Source organism: Athene cunicularia, assembly GCF_003259725.1.
Source record: "Athene cunicularia isolate RWA chromosome 1 unlocalized genomic scaffold, athCun1 chr1_part1, whole genome shotgun sequence".
In the NCBI taxonomy this organism is placed as follows: domain Eukaryota; kingdom Metazoa; phylum Chordata; class Aves; order Strigiformes; family Strigidae; genus Athene; species Athene cunicularia.
Window position 1 is genome coordinate 111,336,186 of NW_020799091.1, and position 24,713 is coordinate 111,360,898.

Genomic DNA, 24,713 nt, shown 5'->3' on the forward strand with positions numbered 1-24,713 from the left:
TCACTGTTTCTAATAGCATACCAATATATAGAGAGGCATACCCTAATCTCTAAAGAGACTTATGACTTCAGAGCAGCAAGGTGATTGTCACAAATCAGTATGACAAAGAAGTAAACCTTTCAGAACTAATCATGTAAGGTCAGTTGTGCCTTAAACCTTTTTCTGAATTTCACTGAAGCAGTGATGTAGCAAATGTAATCCAAATGGTGTATTTTTACTTGCATATACGTATAAATCTATGCATACATGTGTATGTATATATACGTGTGTGTGTGTATAAGAACATACATTTTCATAGAAAATCCTGAAAATATATGTTTTATTAAAATTTATCTAACGTTTCTGGTAGATAAAGTTGAGTTGTCTGATAATTAAACATCAGATTTTAAGGTAAATATTTATGCTTGGTTACATGCAGTTTGGAAGTTAGGAACTCATTCACAGTGTTTTTTAAATTCAATATACATTGTCTGGTTTGAAGATGTAGAACAATAATAATAATCAAGGAAAACACATACAATTGATGGTGTTTATGTATTTGAATAATTAAATCGGTAATTGAAATACAGCTCAGGTTTTTTAAAACCCTTGCATGGCTTTTTGCAAAATCTTTTTCCAGAAACTTTGCATGCATTGGATTTAATGAGTGAGAGGAGTGGATGAAGTCAAATTGACATATTTGTCTATGCATGCTATGAAGTTTACTTTACTCTTTTCTGTACTGTCATGTACTCGGCTGTGATGCTCTGTAAGTGTCGTCAACAATTTAAGACTTTCATAATCAGTGAAAATAACAAAACCAAAACACATCCACGGAAGCAAACTTTCAGAACAGATATGCATAATCTCATCAGTATTCAGCTATTACTTCATGTACCCATATATTGCCATTCAAACAGAAACTGCCCTGAAGGCACAGGAATTATAAAATGAGTCAGAATTACTCATGGGCCCCGCTCATCTGGGAAGATTAACACACCCTTATTTCAGAAGTGCCCATGCATATTGAATAAACAGCTGAAACTATATATAGTAAATAGGGTATGACACTTTGATAAGAGAAAATCTCATAATCTGTAGCTACACGTTATCTTTGGAGATCTCTTGCTCAGTTGCACAGTGCCTTCAACAAGTCATCAGCTTTTCCTTTGGTGCTGAACAGCCCTGTGATGAAGGTACCCAGTATCCACAAGGAATTCAGTCCTGCAATAGTTCTGTCTTTGACTAAAAGAATAGGACCCATCTTATAGTTTCCTGTGGTGGAAAACATAAAATAGTTGACATTTTACTGCTTTTCATATTGCTTTGTCCAAGCAGTAAAGAAGGATCTGTTCCACCTTTTGAAGTATAACACTTAACTGGCAAGCAGTTGTGTAATACAGAATTAGGAACAGCAGCTCACAACCAAGGGAATGCTTTGCTGCAGGAGGAGTTTCTCTTTTAGCATTTATCTCCCTGAAATCCAGAACTCTTAACATCTGTGCTTCTGTTTATGGATCTTCATATTTTCTTTTTGAAGGGAAATTTGTGCTGCCATTTTCAGCAAGGTGAAGGTAATGTTCATGCCTTCCCTGAGATCTAAGGGTTCCAGAACACATTAGTACGTGATATTCTATGGGATCCCCTGTCTTGAAATTTTGTTTGCACTATGTTAGCATGAGAAAACTCCTCTTGGTCTCCAACTTCCCTCCCACTCTATAAGCAGACCATTGGAGACCTTGTTCTCAAACATTGCATTCAATGCTTTTTCCTTAAGTATTTTCTCAGACTTTGTTGAAGGCTGTTTGTATTAAGTGGTTTAAAGCAGCTGTTGAACTCTCTAGTTTACCCTTACTTTGTGGCACTTAGAATCAATTTAGTTTGGAAGGTTGTCTGGTCTGTGGGTCAGCTGGACCTAGCCACCACATAAGACCCACTTTGATGTGGCTGCTCGGAGCCTTTCAGTCAAATTGAAGTATCTCAAGGGTCAAAGATACCACAGCACCAGGTTAGATTTGTACTATCGTTGCTTTATTTTACCATGGTTTCCTTCTTTCTTTTAATCTTTCCGTTACCTAGAAGAAACTGCATGAAAATTTTTTGGTTGTCTCCAGAAAGAGTAAATACTTTAATTTTGCATAGAAGGAAGAATCTTGCTTTGGACTAACTTGGGCAGATGCTGCCACAGGACACTCATGTTTGGACAGAATACTTGTGACATTTCCAAGAAGTCTAGTTCAGAAGGATTTGAAAGAGTAAGGGGTAAAATTAAACATGAAAATGATCATTGATAGCACTGAACTTGATGAAGCAGAAATCAAAGATGCCACCTGAAAATCTCAGACTATCTGACTAGAGTTGCTTCAGTGCATGAATATTTTAAGGACTCTTCCTTAAGGCACCAGATGAGATTTGTTCAATTTGAGCTCTATAAATGAGCATTTCCTCTATCAAAGCACCAGTGTGAAGACCTCTTGACCTCTTAGGAAGGGTTTTGACTTTTTGGTGACAATATAGTTGTAGATCTCTTCTGGCAGCAGTTAACAATGGTTTCCAGGCTCAGTAGTCTTATCAGAGCTGCTAATGACATGTCAATTTTCAGTCAGCAGGTGAAAGAGAGAGGCCAAGCGTCTTCATTCAAATGTAATTAGTTGAGGAATGGAGTTCTGTGCTCCCATATTTTCACTTCTCTGCTACACTCTGTGTCAGCTGCTATTAAAAAGTTATTTCCAGAGCTGCCCCACTAACCTTATGCAGTTAGACCTTGACTTTATAACCCTTCAAAATTTAAATTGGAATTTCTGGGGGTTTTTTGGTTGTTATTGGGAATGGTGTGGAGAATATGACAACTTCCTATTAAAAGAAAATATATAAAGGCCATCTGCTGTTGCAGGAGGAGAAAGCAAATCCTCCAGAAAGATCTCTTATCATTTGCCCGTTGAAAGTACAATATTCCTTCCTGTTCCTAAAATTCCAGAGACCCACAGATTAGAAATGGTGAAATTCCCAGCAAGATTCCCAAGTCCCAGGAAGAGAGTTTTTGAGCAGAAAAGGGTGTAACTGCCTAAACATTGCAGGATTCGTACTATCCAATCTATGTAAAGCCATTGTAGATTGGTAGCTATTTCTGCCATGCTCCTTTCCCCCATTTTAACTACATATGAAGTTCTATTTTAAATTTTCCTTATCATATATTCATATCATAGTCCCGCTGCTTCTCAGAATGAAGTACTGCTGTGCTATCTACTCAGTCTATATATACACAATGCTATATTCTCTCTCCAAAACTGTTGTAAAAGCTGTACTTCTGTGGGCTCAGTGGGGTGTCCTATTGATGGGAGATACCTCCAACCTTTCTTCTGACTTAAATCTGCACATTTAAATACTGCCTCTAACTCTATCTCATTTCCCTCACAAATTTGATATTAACAGTACTATTTTCTGTAGCTCATTGGATATCCAGGAGATTTTGGAGGTGTCTTTTTCTTGTCTTTTATTGCATCTGTGTCCCAAATAAATTGTCTTTATTTCTGCATTCCATGGAGAATCACTCTTTTCTTTCAGTCATCTCTTCTACAAATGCACAGGTATGTTGTTTCTGCTTTGATTTTAAAAGAGGAGGCTGATTTTCCTTCAGAAACATAAGATTAAATTTAACTTTAGCACTAGTTAAAGCATACATCTCAATCTCTAATATAAATCATCATAGCAGTTGATACACTGTCTAAATGCAGCTTATGCAAGAGGCAAAGATCACTCTGGACTTCATTCACTTGATTTATTTTGTTTGTTCTCATTATGTCAATGAAATTGGTATCAGCTTATTTGAAGTTTAAGTCAGGAGGGATCATGTGAAGAATGTTGTACAAACATACTCTGTTACTGCCTGAACAGTTGTACAGTGACTCATGTCCCCTTTTAGTTAGGAATCAATTTGTTTCTCAAGACTTCACCAGATCTTCACCAAAGGTCATGTTCTACCCAGCCATCAATTTGATTTCCTTACAGCATGTGATAAAAGTTTATTGCATTGCTCCACATAAGTATTTCTCATATTGGTAAATAATACCTTTAATTCATCCCATTGTATTGACTGAAAACCAGACAAACCAGAATAAGTTGTTTTGACCAAAATTCCCTGTATGGAAGACCTACAGTGTAGAATCCTTTCTTAAGTACATGTAGTAAGTCAAGCATGTTTTCTCATTCAAGATAAAATTATTCTAAAATCAAGCAAGTAACACAACAGCCATCCATGTTAGGAGCAGGATGAAATAAACGTACACAAAGAAGACTGCTATTTGTTTTATTTGCATTACATATATCCTCCTTAGAGGTCTGAGCTATTCAGTTACTAACATCAGTCAGGCATTAGCTCTGCTGTTAGAGAATTTTCTTTATTGAGGGACAAATAACTCAGGTTATCAGGCATAAAAATTGCACACTGCAACATTATGGCAAAAAATACAAACTAGTGGAAGTGTATAGATGTTGAATGTGTGAATCCAATATAGAGCCTAGGGAAACTCTGTAACTCACAGTAGTTTGAAAGAGCATTTATTTAGGGTTACAAGCTTTTACCACCAAGACATGTAGAAATGAAAACCTGTCAGATTCCACCTTTAATACAAGGTCATTACAAAAAAACTTGCCAAGGCTGTTGTAGTAGCATAGCATGATCTGAAGCCTGATTGAAATTTTTCAGATATTCTAGTGCTCTTGAAAGAAAGGAGCTCTTTTTTTGTAAAATGTTCTCCTGATATTTTTGTTCAAGATACAGTCTCACCTTCTAAAGGTAGAATTTTCATGTCATCTTAAGGTACTAAAAAGCACCTTTGTATTTATATATGTTTGTACTTTTGGGGCAGAACAACAGAGCTAATGAAGCCTTAATAATAACCATTCCTTTACTTGTCTCTCCAGTATTCTTTCCCCTGTAGTTTAGCCACTTCTTCCACTACATAACCTCTGAGGTCCAGTGCTTTTCTCTGCTGATTACATCATGTGCAATGAGTAAACCTGTGAGTTTGAAAGATCTGGATTTCATTCCTAGGTCTGCGACAGTTTTTCTTTGTGATTTCTCATGGCACTTAAGGCCAAGGTTTTTTCATATTCAGCATTTCTGATAGGAAGGAAAGTGGTGACGAAGAATAGAAGTTGATGCTTGTCTGTGAAAAAAAAAAAAAAAAAAAAAAAAAGTTTGAAATGACCATTTTAAGAGTGCAAAAGAACTGAGAAGGCATACATGAAACATTGCTGCTCTTTGTATGCTTTTGCAGTTGATACATGGGAGCAGGTATTTGAGAAATGGATTTAGATAGGCAAGTGTTCCTTTGTTTCTCCAGTTCTTGTTCTATTTTGGTGAAAAGAATATGGAAATTTCTATTTAAATGTTATTCTCTAAATATAATAATGTGTCGGGTTTTGGTTGGTTGTTGTTTTTGGTTTTTGTTTTTTTTTTTCATAAATCCTCCTAAATGCAAAAGTTTACATTAGATCAAGATAATAGGTTATTTCACAGTTTCAGTTTTCCATTGGATAACATCAAACATAATTACATTATACTCTCAAAAAATCATATATATCTACTTCAGTATAATATATGTGCCATTTGTCAAAAGAGCTTTGGAAGAGAAAACAGTTGACTGAGTTCTGAGGGGGTTTTTAGAAGATTCATTAAATATGTTGCGCTTATTTTTTTCCCCTTACAAACACTACCTGATCCTTGCAGTGAGAAAACTGGAATCATAATGGTGATAATAGTTTTTAACAAAGTTACTGACTGCTCTATACCCTTTGCAGTTATATTTGGGAAATACTTGGCCTTAGCATCTGTAAGGTCTTTCCAGAACTGAGACAGCTGAGATTTGCACATAATGTGGTGTGTGTGTGTACACAGTCCAGATGTTCACCATTGTAGTTCCAGCCAGAACCCTTCTGCCATTCAAGGTCCCAAGTTCTGCTACATAGTAAGAAGACTGAGAAAATATCAATCAGATTTTCCTTTCTTAGATTGAGGGACAACGTTAGCTGCACTGGAAACACCAGATATACAACCTGTATGTCCTCTTTACTGCTTTTAATTCATTTTCCTTTGGTATGTTTTCCATAATAGATGTAAACAAAGCAACCATTAATACTTTTGGTAACGTAACATTAAAATTGTAGGTCACCATTGAATAAAGGAGCTCTAGCAACGCTGAAATAGTAAAGGACAGTACAAAGCCTCACTAAAAAGAGATTGGTAGTGGAAGTCTGTTGCTGTTGATATGCCCTTTTCATTTGAGAAATATCAACACTGAGACGACATGTCAGTCATTTATTGACTAAATATCTCAATAACCAGTGTAGAAGAGTTTGGGATGGAGTTAGATAATGTTTGTTTTCATTCTTGTGAAGTGCAGCACACTTATAGGAGAGAGACTCTAGAGAGGATGTTCCCTTTTTGAGGTGGACTCTGTTATCATCAAATAAAGCATTTTGTCAGTTCTTATTCCCCAACTTTGAGATATGTGACTCTTCCCTCCACAGTGGTTAATACAAATTCTGATTGTGGTTTGTTTTGTTTTTTTTTTCCCAATTTGTCTGCCCTCATTTGGTTGTTAAGTATTTGAGACTAGACTGTCAAAAGCAGCCTATTAGGAGAGCTTGCCATACTTGAATAGAACTCTGCTGGAAATTTAGTTGCTTTATTTGCTATCTGAATTGATGTACTGTTGTAAATCTGGTCGTGGTATTGAGCACTGAGCCCTTCTGGCTATCTGCAAAGAATTTTCCTAGGCAGTGTGTTGCATTTCAGATATGAAAGTATTGTGAACACATGAGATGTAGACACATACTGCTGTATGCTGGCCCAGTTTTCAGATTCCAGCCAGACAAAACACCTTGCGTCAGTCTGGACTTTTAATTTAGGCACAATTAAATGGATATAGTGAGTACCCAAGATGTGTTCACCATATTTTATATGTGCTGTGGAATTGCTGGGCATGATTTCCTAATATCTGGCAATTGGATAGAGCTGTTGCTGTGAAGCAGGCTGTTGACTTCTCTTTGTCCCAAATATCGAAATGCCTCAACTTCTATTGAGATGAAATTTCTGACAAAGAAAAGGAATTTGATAATAATATCTACAGACTGAAGAAAAGGCACAGTTAGTGTACAGGTTACAGCAAACCCATGATCACTGATTTTTACTTCTCTGTTGATAGTTACAGACACTTTTTAAAGCATAGGTGCTTTTTTTCTGGCTTGGCTTTGTTCCATCATGCTTTATAACCAAAGGAAGTGAAGAGAGTGCTTTTAAATAAAAGGAAAGATTTTTTTTTTTTTCTTAAATACTCTTTTGAAAAACAGAGGATTTTGCACAGTGAATCAGTTCTCAAGATTTGCTTCTTAAATCCCTGTTTGAGATCAGATCTTCAGAGAATTTCTTTTATTTTAGTGGCCAGTGGTCAGCGAAACACATGGTGTTTAAATGGCTGAGGATTCACTATTGCTGCTAACATTTGGAGCTTTATCTTAATACAAGCTTGGTTTCTGGGTTCAGGCATACTGAGAGAAGAAAGGAAGTTAAGACTTTGCTGTGTGTGCTACCATTGTTCTGTAGAAGATCTCTACAAATTTTTGTAAGCAAGCATTATGTTCTGCATTACTCTGGGATTCTTTTGAGGGATAATAACTTTAGGGTCTTCACATTTTAATGAGATTATGAACTGCTACCCCAGGAAAGAGAAAATCTTAGTATTTCGGTTTAGGTGCCTGTTTCTATAAAATCAGGTCCATAAGCTTAATATTGTAATGATTTTTTAATTTTTTTTTTTCATGGTGAACACTTAGAATGACTATATATCTGAAACTGATAAAAGATTTAGTAATAAAGAAAAAAAAAAACACTATAAATGTTAGATTTTTCATTTGTTGTATCAGCATTCTCTTCATAGGCTCCCTGAACAAACTGAAAGTCATGATTGCAATCTAACAACCTCCTACATTTATAAAACATGGTAAAGATCTTTCAAAGGGAAATGAGCAAGAGAATTAAGGTGTTCAAAATAAAGTTAAGTGAAGCTGTCAGGAAGGGAAACACTGGAAAGAGGGGGATGGAAAGGAATCATGCGTGATGGCTACATATGCAGTGGGCCTTTGCAGCAGCCGGCAGTAGAGGTTCTGCCTAGACTTTGCAGGTCCCCATGTATCTTACAGCTGCTATTAGAAGTCACTTTCAAATTGCCAAATTTTGTCTTTCCTAACTGTTCTGGTTTAGATTGTGTAAGCAAAGATAAGACTATAGACTCCTGGTATATATCAGTACCTGTGCATGATAGAATACATCCAACTGGTCTCCCGGAGATTCGCTTTTTATTTGTTAACTGTTGCTGAGAGTACTGCAACGCTTTTTCGTTTGTGAGGATGGCTTTCCTAATAATGTGAGTTTTCTCATAATTATTGTTATTTCAGAATATACGTCCATAATATGTGCTCTGTGTGGTGCATCAGAAGTACTTAAAGGATTTATTGTAGTTGGATGTAGAAACAATTGTACATAACCGTAAGTTTCTCAAGGTAGAAATTTTGGCTTTTCATTCCATAGTAGATTCAAGATGGCTGTCATCTGTGATCCCTTTATTTCTTTTCTTAGTTTCCTTCAGAAGTATTTGTTTTCATTTGTTTTGGAGAATAATACTGTATTTATTTGTGACTGATACCTGGAAATGTAAAGTGTGTCAGCTAATGCTTCCCAAGTAGCAGCTCAGAAATTAAGGGAAAATATGAATCCCTGCATTGATGTCAATTTACATTTTAGGAATTTACAAATGTATAAAACTACTGAGCTAATAATTCGACATTCTTTTCAGATATTGTTATGTACAGAAATGAATGGGATGAATAGGCTTTCCTCCCATGGTTAGACTTCTTTCACAGAATTTAATTTCTGTAATGATTATCGTAATGGAGTGCCCATCCCATTCCAACAATAAATGTTCCCCAGGAGGCAGACTAGTAAAATAAATGCTTCTCCAGAGCAGACGTAATAAAATTCCTCTGATCTTTGGCTTTTTCTCTCTCTAGAAGTTCACAAGAAGTGGGAAAAAGTGGGTCTTGTAGCACTGTTGAGTGGTTACAAGTTTCTGGTTTCTGGGACACCAGCTCGGAAGCAAGTTACAGCATCAGGAAAATGCACTCAAAATGTGCTCTGCCAACATTTCCCTTCCATTTACTTTCAGATAGCTTTCAACCATGCCAGTCTCAGTGTTTGCAGGGTAATAATGTACAGTTGAATCCACCTTGCCTGCTGACCAATACAGCATGTTTTCCTGGTCCTTCCCTCCCGTTTTGCTGTCACCCCCCACACCCCAACCCACCTTCTGGCACATCCCAGTAACAAAGGAGGCAGTTTAATAACCTTCTATTATTCCTTCTCCTGTATTCAGCTACCATCTTGATTGTATCTTAAATATCTTTCAGAATATATTCAGTCATTTGTATAGGTTAGTGACAACTATTTTAATAACTTTACCTTTTTAAAAAATAAATTTTACTTTCTTTAGTGGTTCTGTGAAGAGCAAAGCATTATTTCCCATGACAATTCCTTAAAGCAAGATGTCATATCCGAGATTTTGGGTGTAAACTTGTCACTCTTACCTGAAGACCGTTGACTGTTACATGTTTTCCAAAGGACATGAATTTGATTGACTTTTACATACAGTATTCTAGCCCTTTGGCTGCTTTTTGAAAGCAAATTGTACATGGTATTCAGGAATGTGGACAGCTATAAGAGATTTTCTTGATCATCAAGTCCAGTCTCTGGTTTTAGGCATTACATATCTTCTCCATATATGGATTCTTCTGAAAAACTGGCATTTTGGGTTGTTTGGTTGGTTTTGGTTTGATTTTCTCTTCAGCTAGTGTTCTGATTAGGGAAACTGTGAACCCTTCCCATGCAATTGTCAGGCACACTTCTAATATCTAGAAGAAGCTTATTCACATAAGCTGTGTGTTAAGATTATCATTAATTGTAAACTGATCATATTCCTCCTCCTCATTTTTTATCTCCATGAGTAAAACACAGATAACTCTCATGTCTTTTCTCAGTCTCAGTTTGGGAGGCAGACAGATATTTTTCAGCCTGTTCTCTTTCCAGGATGGCCTGGGCAACATTTCTTTTCCGGTGTGTCATGGTGTGAATTGGCTGCTGTTGAATGAAATAGGAAGAATGGTCTATAGTGTTTTATCTGGACTTCACCCCGTCTTTTATATCAAGCACTCCATCTACCAGAAATACTTCAACTGGCTTGTTTTATGACTGCTTTCTTTGAAGCTGCTTCATACTGGTTGTTCATAGTCATCCAAGTTATCAAGTTATCCAATGATAAATTATATAACGTGTCTTCTTCCTGCTCAGTTGTTCTCAGCTGATGAGATTCTAGTGTAGAGCTGAAATTTCAAATATTAATCCCCAAGTACTATACCTTTTTTTTTTTTTTTTTTTTTTTAGCGCTTTCTGTGAGTTGTACCAGTCCTCTTCTGTATGAATGATACCTTGGAAGATTTTGTCATTAACTTGCTCATTCTGTCTGTTAATGAAATTATTATTAACATAGAAAATAAAAAGTGAAGAGGAATCCTTGAAAAAAGCCCATGCGATAATGACTTCCCTCAAGTCTCTTCTTCCTTTTTGCTCCAGCCTGACACCATCCCTCATAATCAAGTTCTTCATGTTTCCCACATTTCCTGTGCTTGTGTCTTCTGCCTAATTTACGTGCTGTGTTTATAGGATGTCTTTTTAACACATTTAAGTAAAAATTAAGCTACTAAATTTCTGTTGTCTGCCAGCAATCAGCTTAGACTCGACTGCTCTATGTTTGTTAACTTCATATTAATTTACTGGTCTTGGCTGACTATGCCAGAGTTTCTCATCCTTTCTTTCACCTCTTCCTGGTCATTTCCTGGGAACAAATTCACTTACCCTTCATAATCTACACAAGCTGAATTGATAGTGGATTTATTAGCTAGCATTTTTTAGTCAAGACAACTGATACTTAGCAAGTGTAATACTGGTTATTAGTGATGAACCAGCAAGCAGTGATAATCAAAAAATATAAATTATGCCTAATCTACTCTAAATTACAGCTGCACTTCATATATAATAATATCTTGATAGATGGTTTTTTGCATCTTATTATTACAATTTTTGCTGGCCATTTTTCATTCACTTTGCACTTGGCTTGTTACTTTATCTGTATACTAAGTACATACAGTAATTCTTGAGCTATGTATCCAGCAATATTGTATTTGGCCAAGCGATGTATCTTTAAAGGACTTTATTTGACATTTCCTGGCTTTTGTACCTTTTTGCATATAATTCTACAAGTGCCTTATGTGTATCTTTTATAGTCTTCCAACCTGCTACATAGATCATAAATCTTATTCTGTAATTTGTTACTTGTATGCTGGTTAGTCACACGCTGTAGTTCATCAGTGCATTAGTCATGGCTTCAAAATGATTATCTATTTTCCTTTTTTTTTTTTTTTTTCCAGGCACTCATAGCATTGTTTCGTGTTACAAAGCTTTTCCTTGGTAATTCTTGGGATTCAGGCATGCTCCTTGTTGTAGAGTTTTCACAGTGACCCATGACAGCCAGGGAATTATTTTTTCCTCTTTGAATATGTGCAGCATCACTCAGAACCAGACTTGCTGCTCCTGAAGAGGCACAACTTACCCTGATAGTAACTTGGTGTATTGTTATGGGGAGCTCAACACCTGCTCCAGTTATCAGGAGAGATTAATGCCTTGTTTGTCAGATCATTTACTTAGTTTATCAGAATGCAAGATTATGCATAAAAGGGTATATTCACTTAAAAACAGATTTTGCATTTATGGAACAAAGTTGTAAAAGAACAAAACATAGTATTGAGGTGCATTATATGTAACATAGAGAGACATTAACACTAGCTGCTTCAGCTAGCTTCTGTGTCTGCCTTTCTCACAGGTGATACAGGAATCTCTTACGATCTTGAGATAGGGTTTCTCCTGCTTAGACTGTCTTTATGATGCCTTCCCCATGCTTGGGGCAGAAAAGAGGCCAGGAGCAAAAGCGATTGGCACATCTTCTGGGTAGTTCCAAGCTAGAATGCCAAAATCTTTTTATTTCCTTAGATTTGCTACTGGCAGAGTATTTAACACTGCTGAAGGTACTGGGAATATCCTTCTTCCCACTTATTGAAAGTCTGTTGATTTTCACTAATATCAACCTTCATTTTAAAAATATATTAAACCTAATATATAACACCATGAGAGATGTTAAATGCAATTTCTGGCTAGATTCATTACTGCTGCTTTTCTGTTTTTTTGGTGGTTTTGGTTTGCGTTTTTTTTTGTGTGTTGAATACAATACCTACAGAGTGAAACTGGCAATAAAGAGTCTTGCATTAAGAACATCCTGATCCATACCACTAGTGGTTTTAGAGGGTCTCCTAAGCATCCTATTACTAAGAGGTATAGACATTTTTAGCACCATGTGCTTTCTGAGAGTTACCTTATTGCAGCAACATTTGTAGTCAGACTGGTTTCTTTAGTATTGTGAACAAGGTTGGTTTACTACACAACCAAATCTAGTTGTAATGAACTAGAATAATTCCTAATAAAATCCCATTTACCAGCTCCTTCAAAATGAATTCGGCCCAAAAAAAGATCTTTTCTGCCACCTTTGTTTTCATGCAGTTGCTATTAGGACCCATCTAACTTCACCTTTATTTTTATCTTTAATGAAAAACTCATGGTCTTCTGATATTCTAACCATGATTGCTATTCTATCTTACTTCTCTTCATCCTCTAACAGAATGCACTTGTCTACATTTCTGGCATTTTGCTGTCCATATTCCTTGCATTAACATGCAAGTATTTTGCTTGTTTCTTATCTGTTCACTAATTGAATTAGGCACATCTTTTGCATGCATGAGATGCTGGTTAAATGCTCTTCATATCATTTTAGGACTGCTTTTTTCATCTTTATAGACTGCTGTCATTTAAAGGGTAAAGTAATTTGGCAGAAAATAAACCCTCTTGCATTCCAGCTTATCCTCTGATGTCAGAGGTTCTGGGGGCGGCTAGGTTTAGATTTTGAGTGATATCCACTTTGTTGCTATTAGTCCGGTTGTGTTCAGTTTACTGACAGCACGCTACGCTTTCAGCTTAGTCGCGCTCCATGGACTCACACAGCCAGACTCAGAGAGGTTGGCGACACCCAGTGAGAAACTTTTATGGCTAGCTTGATGAATAGTGCAGTTTATTAAAGCAGAGAAGTACATATTCTTATGGATTGCCAGTGATAAATACACTGTCTGCAAAAGCACGTGCAAATATTGAGATTGAAGTAATACAGCTCACAAAAGTAAAATGACTCTATATATAAAGATTTCCAAATTTTCTGAGAAAGCACTCAGGATAGTCCAGATCTTACCCAAAGGTGTTCCTATGGAGGGGTGTCAAGGTCCACTCAGTGGACTCATGATAGTTCATTTACTACAATCTTGAAAGTGCAAAATGAAGGCAACCAACACAAAAGGGACATCAATCAAACTGAAACTTTATTGTGTTGCTGATGAAGTGGCATGCGATAGTTAGAGATGGGTGAAACAAAGGGGAAAAGTGAAGTTAAGTTTAGAAAGAAAAGAAAGAGAGGTTATAGCTACCACCACTGATCTCAAGATGTCCTAACTGTCCCGGGTCCAGCCAGCGCTCTGCTGTTGGTCATCATGATTCTTGGTGGGGAAGTTTCAAATTTTGATCTCCAAGAAGTCATCTTTTATGCTTAGTAACACACCTTGCTCCTCCTCTGCTTCAGGGATCTCTGCCCTGCTCAGAATTCAATTATCATATCTCCACCTTCCTTGAGCGAGGCTACCAGTCATGCATGGGGGGAGTGTCTGAGGTGTGGTCAGTCTTGGAGGCAGGTAGGCTTCAACCAGGAGGTGTGTTTTGGTGTTATAATGAAGCATAGTTCATCTGAAGTTCATGATTTCATCGATGTTATGGCAGCAGTTGCGATCCATCTTTTTTGACAGTAGCTATGCAGTTATCTCTAACAGCTCCAGCTAGGCCCAGGTACTGAAGAATAGCACAGAGCTCATACCACACAGTTCTGTATTCAGGAGCATTTGCACCGCATTCCATTCTTGGGATTGGCAGCTGTGTTTCAAACAAGCCATTGCTGGGTACTTACTGTCCATGTCCCTGATGACAGTGTTGAGACAATGCTGATCTTCTGACCAACTCTTACAGGGAGAAAGGAAAGGTTCAGCCTGTCGACTGATTCCAGGAGTCAGAGGCAGAATATTCCCTGACTTGTTCATGATTGTATCTTCCCCAAACATTCCCCCTTTCTCAGGCCATTATTGTGCAATTTTTTTAATCTTCAGGATGGATCTTGAGTCATTCTAGTCATACATGCCTTTAATATGATTAGTGTAAAATTCTCTCACTTCACTTTTAAAGGTATAGATTAACAAAAATTCAGGGTGCAAGTTCAGTGAGGAGTGGTTGCACTTTGCAGGCAGGTAGCCTTTGTGGTTTGAGGTGTGTTTCAGTATTATAATGAGATTATAAAGAGCAAAGTTCGCACAAAGGACAGCATTTTGTCAGACTGTTGTCCCAGGGTGGCAAATATGCAGCTTATCAGTACCATAGTACCATGAAGTTCTCATCTCTGCAGTGATCCACAGAGCCTGGCCATGGAGCCTTCACTCTACTCCACCCTCCATGCTATTTTGCAGGCAGCATTGTCCAGGGAGCTACTATGGAACAGATTGCTTGCGTGCCAGTTCTGCTCCACCCTGGAAGCTTTGATGTTATACTTTTCCTTAATGTGTGAACAATGCTGTGCCTTTAATATGGGTTTGATTTCTAAGTCACCTCCAGTAATTATTCCACAACTGCTACAGTGATAAATCTGCATTTACTCTGATGTCCTTACTGCCCTCCTTCTGTGTACTAAGCCAACATTTGGAGCTAACACAAAATTTCCCAATCTTCATTTCTTAGTCTGAGATGCTTCCTGCTGAGCAGTCCAGCCTAAACAATAGAAAACTGTTTTGAAGCAGTCTGTCCTTTGAGAAAGAGTTGTGTTTCCAGTGAAAGCATTCAAAATTTTATTTTAATTTGTCTAGTCCTGGAGGCTTTTCCTGCTGTTGGTTGTCTTTGTTATATTCTTTGCTTCTGCCCTGTATTTCCTTTGCAAAGAGCAGCAAGAGTGATGACCTAGATTTCTTAATCTTTGCATGGTTTTTTGCTTTTCTTGTGGTTTCTTTCTCACTTCTTTCATGGTGATTGTTTGTTATGTTTAATAGTGTGTTAATTTCTACCAACAGTATGTAAATACAAAAGTGCTCAAGGTCTAAGTGTAGGAAAAGATAGGGGAGCAGTCTGTTCATTATACAGGGATGTATAATACTGGTTCCTTCTGAAGTAACACAAGAATACTGTCCTGTTAGAAACAAGAGCAGAGAGTTCATATCGTTTTGGTATGATTTTCCAGATTTTACAAGCCACTTTATTGACCAAAAATGTATAGGTCAGCATTCTGAATTGCTTCCCTGTAAGTGCATGTGTTTATGAATTGACAATGCTCTCCTTTCCCTGTGAATAGGATTTAATCTCTCAGGTGAAATGGAAGTTAAACAGAAGAATCTCTTTAAAAAAGGATTATACTATTGTCAATATTCATTGTCTGTAGGGTCTCCAAATCTTTTGATGTATTAGTCATATTAATGCTTTAATAATAGTAAGGCCATTATTTTTATTATTTTTAGTTGAGTTGTACATGTCCCTTGATTTATGTATATTCCTAAACAGAAAATAATTTTATGGATGAATGGATGTCCAAACAACAGTTTGAGCTATAGATGACTTCCTAGCACCCTGTATGACATTCAGTGATCTCGGCACCCTTGTGCCTCCTCTCATTTTATCCCATACTAACAAGGGAAAGCCTTCTAACTAAAGCAGGGAGTAGAGTTTTAAGTGACACAGTGTGAATAAGATGGCCCATAGTGGCAATGGGCAGATACCTTCTAGGGAGAGCTTTTCGAGTCCTGTCTCTAGCACAGCATAATAACTTTTTTTCTGCCTCGAGGTCCTGATGCCAGTCATATCCAGCCAGCAAACTGTGCCTAATATGCTGCATGGACAGCGAAGTCCAAAAAAAAAGGTCCTTGCTCTAAGCCTTTACAGGAAGCTATATAAGCCAAGAGGCAAGGCACATAGGTGCACAACAGGTTTGGAGTGTGAAGGCTGTGGATTCCAAGGAAGATCTGTACTACAGCCCCAGATGGCTGGTTGCATGACACAGTGATGCAGGAATAGGGCAGACTTAGAAAATAGGTATGGATCAGTGTAAAACATGACAGATTAGATTAGCCACAGCTTGAGGGTTGTGTTAGCTGACCGAGGTAGGATGGTGGAGATACAGCAGTACTGTAAGAGATTTTTAGGGAACTGACAGGTGGCAGAGAAAGATAGAGGATTTGTGCTTTTGGGAGACTTGAGATCTCATGGGGAGGGGTGCAGAGTGTATATTTGTTAGCTATAATAAAGTTTTGAAAAGTAATTTTTGTAGTGCAGAATGTTGATTATTACATGTTAAAATATATTTTGTAAACTTAGGGGAGTTATATCTTTTTCCTCTTTATTTAATACTGTCAGGAGGGAATTGAGTAACTTTTCAAATACTTTATTACTCAGTAGAAAGTGTTATAAATTGGAAAAGTCATTTATCTCTGGTATAAGTATTATTACATTACAGCAACATAAACCAAGTTCCATAAGAAAAGAGAGGAGTTTGATTTTAAGTGACAGACTGCATTTAATAGGAGTTTGTCGGTGTTTGTCAAAGGTATGTATACTTTCCCATTCTCAGCTTCAAACTGCTTCAGCTAGAGCAAACCTCTAATTACTTCTTTAATGCATTGCAGCTGTCTACACTGTGCAAAGAATTTCATTCAGAGAAGTTTTTACAGCTTCCTAACGTACAGAGGTGAAGCATCAGGCTTGTATGGATGATATATTCGAAACTTGATCCTGTAAACATTTACTTATGTGCTTAAAGTTAAGCTTGTAATTCTCCTGAAGTCAGAGTCCACCTGTGTTTTTAAAATAGGGGGTAAAGTCAATGTAAATATCTGAAATATCTTAGTTATTGTATTACATCTTTAGGAAATAAATGGCTTATTTTATTCTGAGCCAAGTTTTTTACTGGTACATCTGTCAGTGTCTGGGTCATAGGTTTTCTTGCACATTGCTTCCAGCATTTCAGAAAATACCAGTGAATTCATCTGCACAAAGAAAGCGGGAGAGGGCTGGGAAGCCTGATGAGGGGATTAGTTGTTTCTTTTTTAAATAAAGCCAGGCCAGTTTGGGGGAAGTACAGAATGATTTTGAAATGCCTCATAATAATTAGTTTAGTGACTTAGTGTTGGACTACTAAGGGAGACTTAAAAAGTAGTTTGAGTGACTTTGCATTGGCATCAGATTTCACACAAGATTATCTGAATTTACTTGGTATTTGATGTAAAGAAGCCTTGTGGTCATCAAATGTGCTTTCCAAACAGCCATACAATGAAAGACTTCATTGCAAAGGTAGTTTAAGGTGATTTTGCTTGGTTTTGCTTGGTTGCTTTTTTCCTTAGCTTACTAAAGAAAATCAGCTCATAAATTTGGGTGTATGTCGGTACTCGATCAGAAAGCACTAGCAGAATTCATCGAAGTCTTTTCTTCCCTCCAGTGACCCTCAAACATTTTCCCTTGTTAGCCTAAGGTTATGGCATCTATTTATTGCAACACACACTTGTGCTTCATAAAATTACTTCTTGCAGTTTCTTGTTAAAATTGGTATTGTTAGTGACAATTGCAATCCCTGTCACCTAGTAGGCATCTTTATAGCCTGGTTGCAAGATAATCACAGCATGCTCTTCCTGAGAAGTCTGTGCTTGAGTTGAGCCCTCAAAACGTTCCTTTAAACTGGTTTTTGTCACTTTCTTTCCGTCACTGGTCTCTCTCATGCTAAATGAACTTATGGAAATATCTTTTCCTGGTTTTAGCCCGCTACTTTTTGTCACAGTCAGAGTCTTCTTGTCCAATTTAGTAGCTAACTATTTAACCGATTTTTCTTTTAATATCTTAGAATTTCTCTAGTTTGATGTTTCTCTTCTAATTTCTCACATGTCTTCCTAGGCAAACAGATTCTGTATCTTCTTGTTTTCCATGGGACACATAAAATTATCATAGAACTTCTTTTTTTTTTTTTTTTAATCTCCTTGCTATCCTGAGAAGAATCAGATTGTCCCGTGCTTTAAAAATTGTGTATCCTTAAACATTTTAAAATGTTTATTCTCTGTTGAGATATGTTTATGTGCTTGAATCTCATTTCTCTCTTTTGTTTCTGCATTTGGAAAGAATAGCTGACAAGGGAAAAAAATAGGAAAAATACAAGTGATTTAAAAGAAATAATCACTATAAGTATAAAGGTAGATGCAGCCAGATTACCTTGAAGAATCTTTCCACTAAGAGTCTGCACTTCTAGATGGAAAAGACCATGAGTAAAATTTCAGGAATGTATGGGTATCTGAGAAGAATATAAAACAAAAAAGAGGGGGGGGAAAAACCCCTTCAGATTTCAGCCTGTAATCTGATCTGAGAGGATTCTTATTACTATTTGTTTAACATGTTTCTTTCTTTTAACACTAGTTTCTTTCTTTTAATATGTCTGGGCATTAATGTAACATGAAAGGTATTAAGGCGAAAGGTGAATGTGAATCAGATTATGTGCCTTGGAAAAAAGTTACACAGATGCCTTACATGCTGTTTTATCTTTTTAACTTAACATGGGAAGGTAAATGTCCAGTCAGTTACTAGATCTGAAGAAAGATTATTTTACAGGTATTTACGTTTTAATTAAAGCTATTTAAGAAGATCCTGGAGAAAAAATAATGTGGAATGCACTACCGAACTGGGCATATGAGTTGCTAGGTCTTATGGGAATCAGAGTCAAGACTCCAAATAGCCGCCTTCTTTCCAGCTGATCACCACTATATTGCAATTAGAATTGAAGGTAAAATGCAGAAAGAAGTAAGAGGTTTGTATTGCAGAAGACATCTGCAACAAAACTAAGTTGGTGAAGCAAAGTCAGGCCCTACGTTCATCCTGATATCACTTTTAACCCTATATTAATAAATTTCAATCAGGTACAAACTATTAAAAGGTATTCTACACATGGATAGAATAAACCTGTTATTTTGAGGAGACAACTCAGTGTGAAAAGTCCAGAGTAAAAAATAAAAGCTCTAAATACACTGATTTCCCAAAACCTTTCTACCCCATTAAAGTTCCAGTGTTTGAAACCCCACAGATGTGATAATGGGAGGCTATTCACAAGCTGAGCCAGCTGAAACCCTTGAACTGGCTTGACAAGGGAGTACTGAAGCCCCATATGTTGACCAAAGAGCTTCATGCTGCTTTGGAGTGCTTTTCTCTTGAATCTTATTTCACAGTCTCCTTGAAAGGTGAGAGAGGAGCTGGGCTTGCAGCAATCAAAGCTGGGAAGAGTTTTTGTTTTCAGCAAAGCAGAGCACTTGAATGTTTCCACAGTATCACACTTGACATGGGTAAATGAAATTCCAGCGTGAACTTTGCATCTGCTGGCCCAATGTCAAAGCATATTTGAGAGGCTACTGGCTTCATTTCTTTAGCTTCTCAGGTTGAGGTGGAGGTATCAATTTCAAGAGGACTAGTAGCTCAGCACTGGAAGATAGAATTGATCATCATTAAAAGAGAACTTACAAGAGGAGGCATTTTAAGGACTTCCCTGCATTTTCATTAGCAGGACCCTAGTTATACAGAAGACAAGTGCATATGACTGTGTGAATCTTGTTCACTTGTTTGTAAGTACTGTGTTCTGTGCTGCTGGAAGTAAAGAGGAGGTTCTTCAAGCCCCTTGCCTCGATTCTGGTCAAAGCCTGTGTGCCAGTGTTTATTTCTCTACACCGGGCTTGGGGGTTGAAAGCTATTACAGAAAACCAGTCAAAACAATCAGAGTTTGGTATTCTCGGGGCCTGTGTGAAGGGTGGTAGGAGGAAGGAACTTGACATACCCCTGAAATATGGGAGAGGATTTTGAATTAAATGCTAACAGAGATTTTACATATAATTTGAACTAAACTGTATTCCTACTGCTCAGATCTTCCAGCTCCCCTACTGATTTGAATTTCAGTCTTTTTTCTGGTAGGCCATCCCCTGGCTTTCCACTGGGCCCTAGGGTGGTTTTTTTTTTCCATTTTCATTGTTTTTCTGTCACTTCTGTCGTTCAAGTATTAAGTCCTTGAAGCTATAGAGATCTCTATAATGGTACTTGCTGGGCTGTTCATGGCAAGTTATCTTATAGGGCACTGTTTCCCTGTTTCCTTTTGCTTTGTTCCCTTGAGTGTGTAATGTGAGCTTCTGTTAGTCATGAATTGTGTATCCGGGGGGAGCTTAATAGAAAAAACCAAAACGTCCATCAATCTGTAAAATTTAAAGCCATGCTTAAAATGTGGGGGGGGAGAGGTGGAGTCTCTTAGAAGAGGAACGCTGTGCTGGAGGAGTGAGAGATCTGAACCTGGTGTCAGGAGAATGCCAATGAAAGGGTAGACAAGGCTTTCTCAACTAATGTCACTTATGATTAGAATAAGCCATTTAATCTTAAAACCCCCTGAGCTTTGTGTTTCACCCATTGCTATTCACTTATCTGCAGCATGGTAATGTATCCATTATGCTTTGTATTGTTGATGAATGCACTGCAATATGAAGTCAGATTGTAAGTATGAAAGTTAGGTAAAATGCTAGAATGTTGTTTTTTTTTTTCTCTAAGCCAGTGTGAAAAGAAGCAGAATTTTTCTGATCCTGAACTTTGTGAGCTGACCTCTAAAATGCACAGATGCTGGCTTGTATACCTCTAGATTAATTCCTGATCAGAAGAGACTGCCCAGCTGAGAGATGCTTGGGCAGCTCAGGAAGCCTAGAACATTGACCTGAAACAGCTCTAGAGAAGTAGCACCTCAAACTTTTTATTTCCCACTGATTTAAAGTTTCTATCAAAAAGTAATGATTGCAGTATTTTCTAGTGGGGATTGACATCTTCTTTTCTAAGAATAAAAGGCAAAAATGACATCTGGATTCCAGAAAAGATGTCATTTAGCTATGTCAAAGAAAGTATTAGGGACTGTAATGACCTAGTTTCCTGTTAAATCTCTAGGCCATTGCTGAAGTAAGGAGCATAGGGAAAATACATTTCATCTTCAAAGACTTCAAGATGAGGTTTATAACTTTCTTAAAGAGGAAAAAGTGAATCCTCTCTCCTGAAATGAGACAGATAAAATTTCAGCCCAAGATGGATATTTTTTCCCTGAAGATCTGAAAATTAAACCACCTGCTTTAAATGAGAAGTTTGAAAAATGCAGTATGCTCAACCACCATCTTCAATGTGAAAAGAGAGAGGAAGAAAATTCTGTATTTTTACTTCTGTCTAGGTCTAAATAAATAAAAAAGACTTAGGACTCTGCAAATCGTACAAGGACTAAAAAATACTTTCATACTTCAGTTGTAATCAGAACCACTTCAAGTTGGGGGGGTGGGGTGGGGAATTGCATTGTTTATTAGCACTTTGTATTTCTTGCTGTGTATATTAAGATAGGTTGCATATGAAATATATTTCACTATATTTTTAGTTGAATCTGATGGCTTGCCTACAGATTTTTATAATTTCATTTTAGGAAATGGTAAACTGCGCACAGCCATGTATGGCCTATCCACACACGTATCAGGCAAACAAGGAGGCTTATAATGACTGCATGGTTGGGATTTAGGCTAATCTTTTGTTCCCAGTCTTCTGGAAGAAGTCCTATGACTACTTCTTTGCCCTTCACATATTTCTCCATAGCTGACTACTGTCTCCTTATGTGCTCCAGATTTGGATGGGAAATGCTGCACTTGTTCTTCTGCTTTGGTTTCTATTCTGTCTACTACTAAAAATCTCTGCACACACACCAACTCGTGGAGTTCACTGAGGCTACCAGAAAGAAATACTGACTTAGGTCTCAAATCAGAAATAGTACAGCCAGAGCATAGCTATGCATCAAAGCAATCTAGATATATTGATAGAAGTGTAACAGATGGCTTCTGGATGTCACTGCCTCCTCAAAGGGGAAAAGAGGTGATGCGTTGTGCCTCATTGGGCCATAGAGACATTCCCCACACTTTCCTAGCACTTTAAATTCTTCTGAGTCTTGACTATAAATGAACCTGTTCTGAAGTCATCCTTGTTTTGGCAGAAGATAAACCTTGTTTGAAATTCAACTGTTCATGATGGAGGAAAAATTTGAACTGACATACATGCTGGTTGTTATATTCTCAAACCATTTCTTTTCATGAAATTTGATGCATCGCTCCAATCAGTAGTTCAAAGTTTTATGCAGCTGCATCACTTGAAGAAGGGGGATGTTGGCAAGGGAGTGAGGAGAGAAGAAAAAATTAAAAAAAAAAAAAAAAAAAGGGAGGTGGAGAAGACAATTTTTTCTGACAGTTTTCAATATACCCATTTTTGTGTTGGTGGCAATTATTCTTCACAAAACATTGGACCCGAGCAAAAAGAAAAAAGTAATATTTTTGTCTTCTGCTTACTGAATGACTCACAAAGACTTGTCTACATGAACTGTAGCACCTTAGCCTAGTTGTGGTGTTGGAGCTTTCTGCATAATTCATCATAAAAGAACATGAGGTATTCAACAGTCAGTGCTCATTCAGAGATGTTCTGCATTACTAGCAGCACTAGTAAATAAGCCTGCTCCATACATAATTTATGGTTTTCCACAGAGGTGGTTTTATGCTTCATAATAGGCTAGCTTTGATCCCTTTAAATTTGTTTGTTAAACTTAGAGGTTGAGTACAAAACAAAGACTTTAAAATCTCTTCCCTGCATTGCTCGTTTCAACAGTCTTCATTTTCACATCCCGTTAACAAGGTTGAAATTGATTCTGACCCACTTTTGGGGAAATGAGCCTTCCTATAATGGATTTTGTGTGTAAGACTTTTTATTAGCCAATTCCCTCCACACCCAACTTGAAGTAGAATGAAAATTGGTTTAGAAACCCTTAATATAGTCTATTCTATACTTCTCCTTAAAGAATTTATTGTTATTTCTTGTGACCTGTAGGAGGAAAATGTAGATAGCCTTTGAGTTCTGTGAATCCCGCTTTTAATGCAGTGATGCAGCTGGAGATAATCTATAAATGTAAATTAACATGTTGGAAATTGTTGAAATGTTCTGATTTTGTTTTGTGGGAAAGTTTCCACATTAAAATAAACAAAAATAATTTCCATATTTCAAAATCAGTAAGTTATCAGGGGGGAAAAAAACCCCAACAGTTTAAAATGTTTCAGTTTGCTAAAACTTAAGTATTTTCTTTCATACTTTTTTTTAGTTTGTTTAGCATTCTTTATACAATACATGAATTTAAACCTGATCAAATGTAAAAGGCAATATTTTAAAACAAAATAAGTATCTGAAATGTATTTCTAAATGAAAATTCACAATGGTCCTGTATGGAATTTCGAAGACTGTAAAGTGTCCTGTTTTCAGCTGGGATACGGTTACTTTTCTTGATCCAGGAGAGAGCACAGCCGGAGCACACAACCCGGATTTTGGCCAGGATAGAGCTGACTTTCCTTGAGCTGGGAGGGAGCACAGCTGGAGTGCCAGGCCCTGTTTGACCACTGGAGTAGCCTATATCATGTGACGTCATGCTAAGTATATAAAGGAGGCAGGTTGTCTCTTGCTTTTGGACTGGCAGGATCTTCGTTCCGTTGGGTATCGGTCACTAGGTGGTGAGCAACCTCATTGTGTACTACCGGTTTGGACATCCTATTGTTACTGTTATTTTGTTACCATCACTAAACTGTTTTTTTTATTCAACCTACAAGTTCTTCCTTTTTGTCTTGCCCCAATTTTACTGGGCGGGGAAAAGGTCAGTAACCGGCTGTGTGGTGATTGGCTACTGGCCAGGTTCAAATCACAACATAAAGTTATTTTTTTCTACACAGAATGTCATCAGAATTGACTCATTTCTGTGAAATGTTTCCATGCTGACATGCCAGCACTTTCTGATGGAGTTCTTTCACCTTTCTCCATGTATATCCAATTTTCTCTGTACTGTTTCCTTTTTTTGTTTGTTTGTTTCATTTCCAGTTATCACTGTACTTCAACCTATTATCATTCTTTGGTTTTGAAAGCCGTGTTCACGCCCGAGCTATTTCAGGCAAGAAATTTTAGCATTGACCAGTGGTTTTCAGTTACTCAGCAAATGCTAAGATCTGCCCTTTGGAAACTAGGTCTCTTTTATACATGTGGAGTTAGGCATATTAGAGACCAATTAAAAATTTCTCATTGCTGTTCAGATATCTTGTCATAATCTTTCTCTCTCTGGCTTTCCAGTGTTTCAGTTGTCTATAGGTACTCTGCCTAAAGCAATTATTTAAATATTCTCCCTCTCTGCAGTCCAATTCAGTTGCTCCTTTTCTCTGCCCACTCTACCAGCCTTCTAACGCTCGCTCTATCAGATTCAATTTCTATAGTGTCATTTGCAAGATATTGTACCATTTTAGTCCCTCCTTCATTTCTGCTCTTATGCTTTAATGTTCTAAAGGGGGGGGGG

At 37.3% G+C, this 24,713-nt stretch overlaps 1 protein-coding gene across 1 annotated transcript in view; it reads left to right on the plus strand.

Moving 5' to 3' along the window:
- CADM2 (cell adhesion molecule 2) overlaps window positions 1-24,713 on the plus strand; it is a 359,573-nt gene that overhangs the window by 110,456 nt on the left and 224,404 nt on the right. The window lies entirely within an intron of this gene.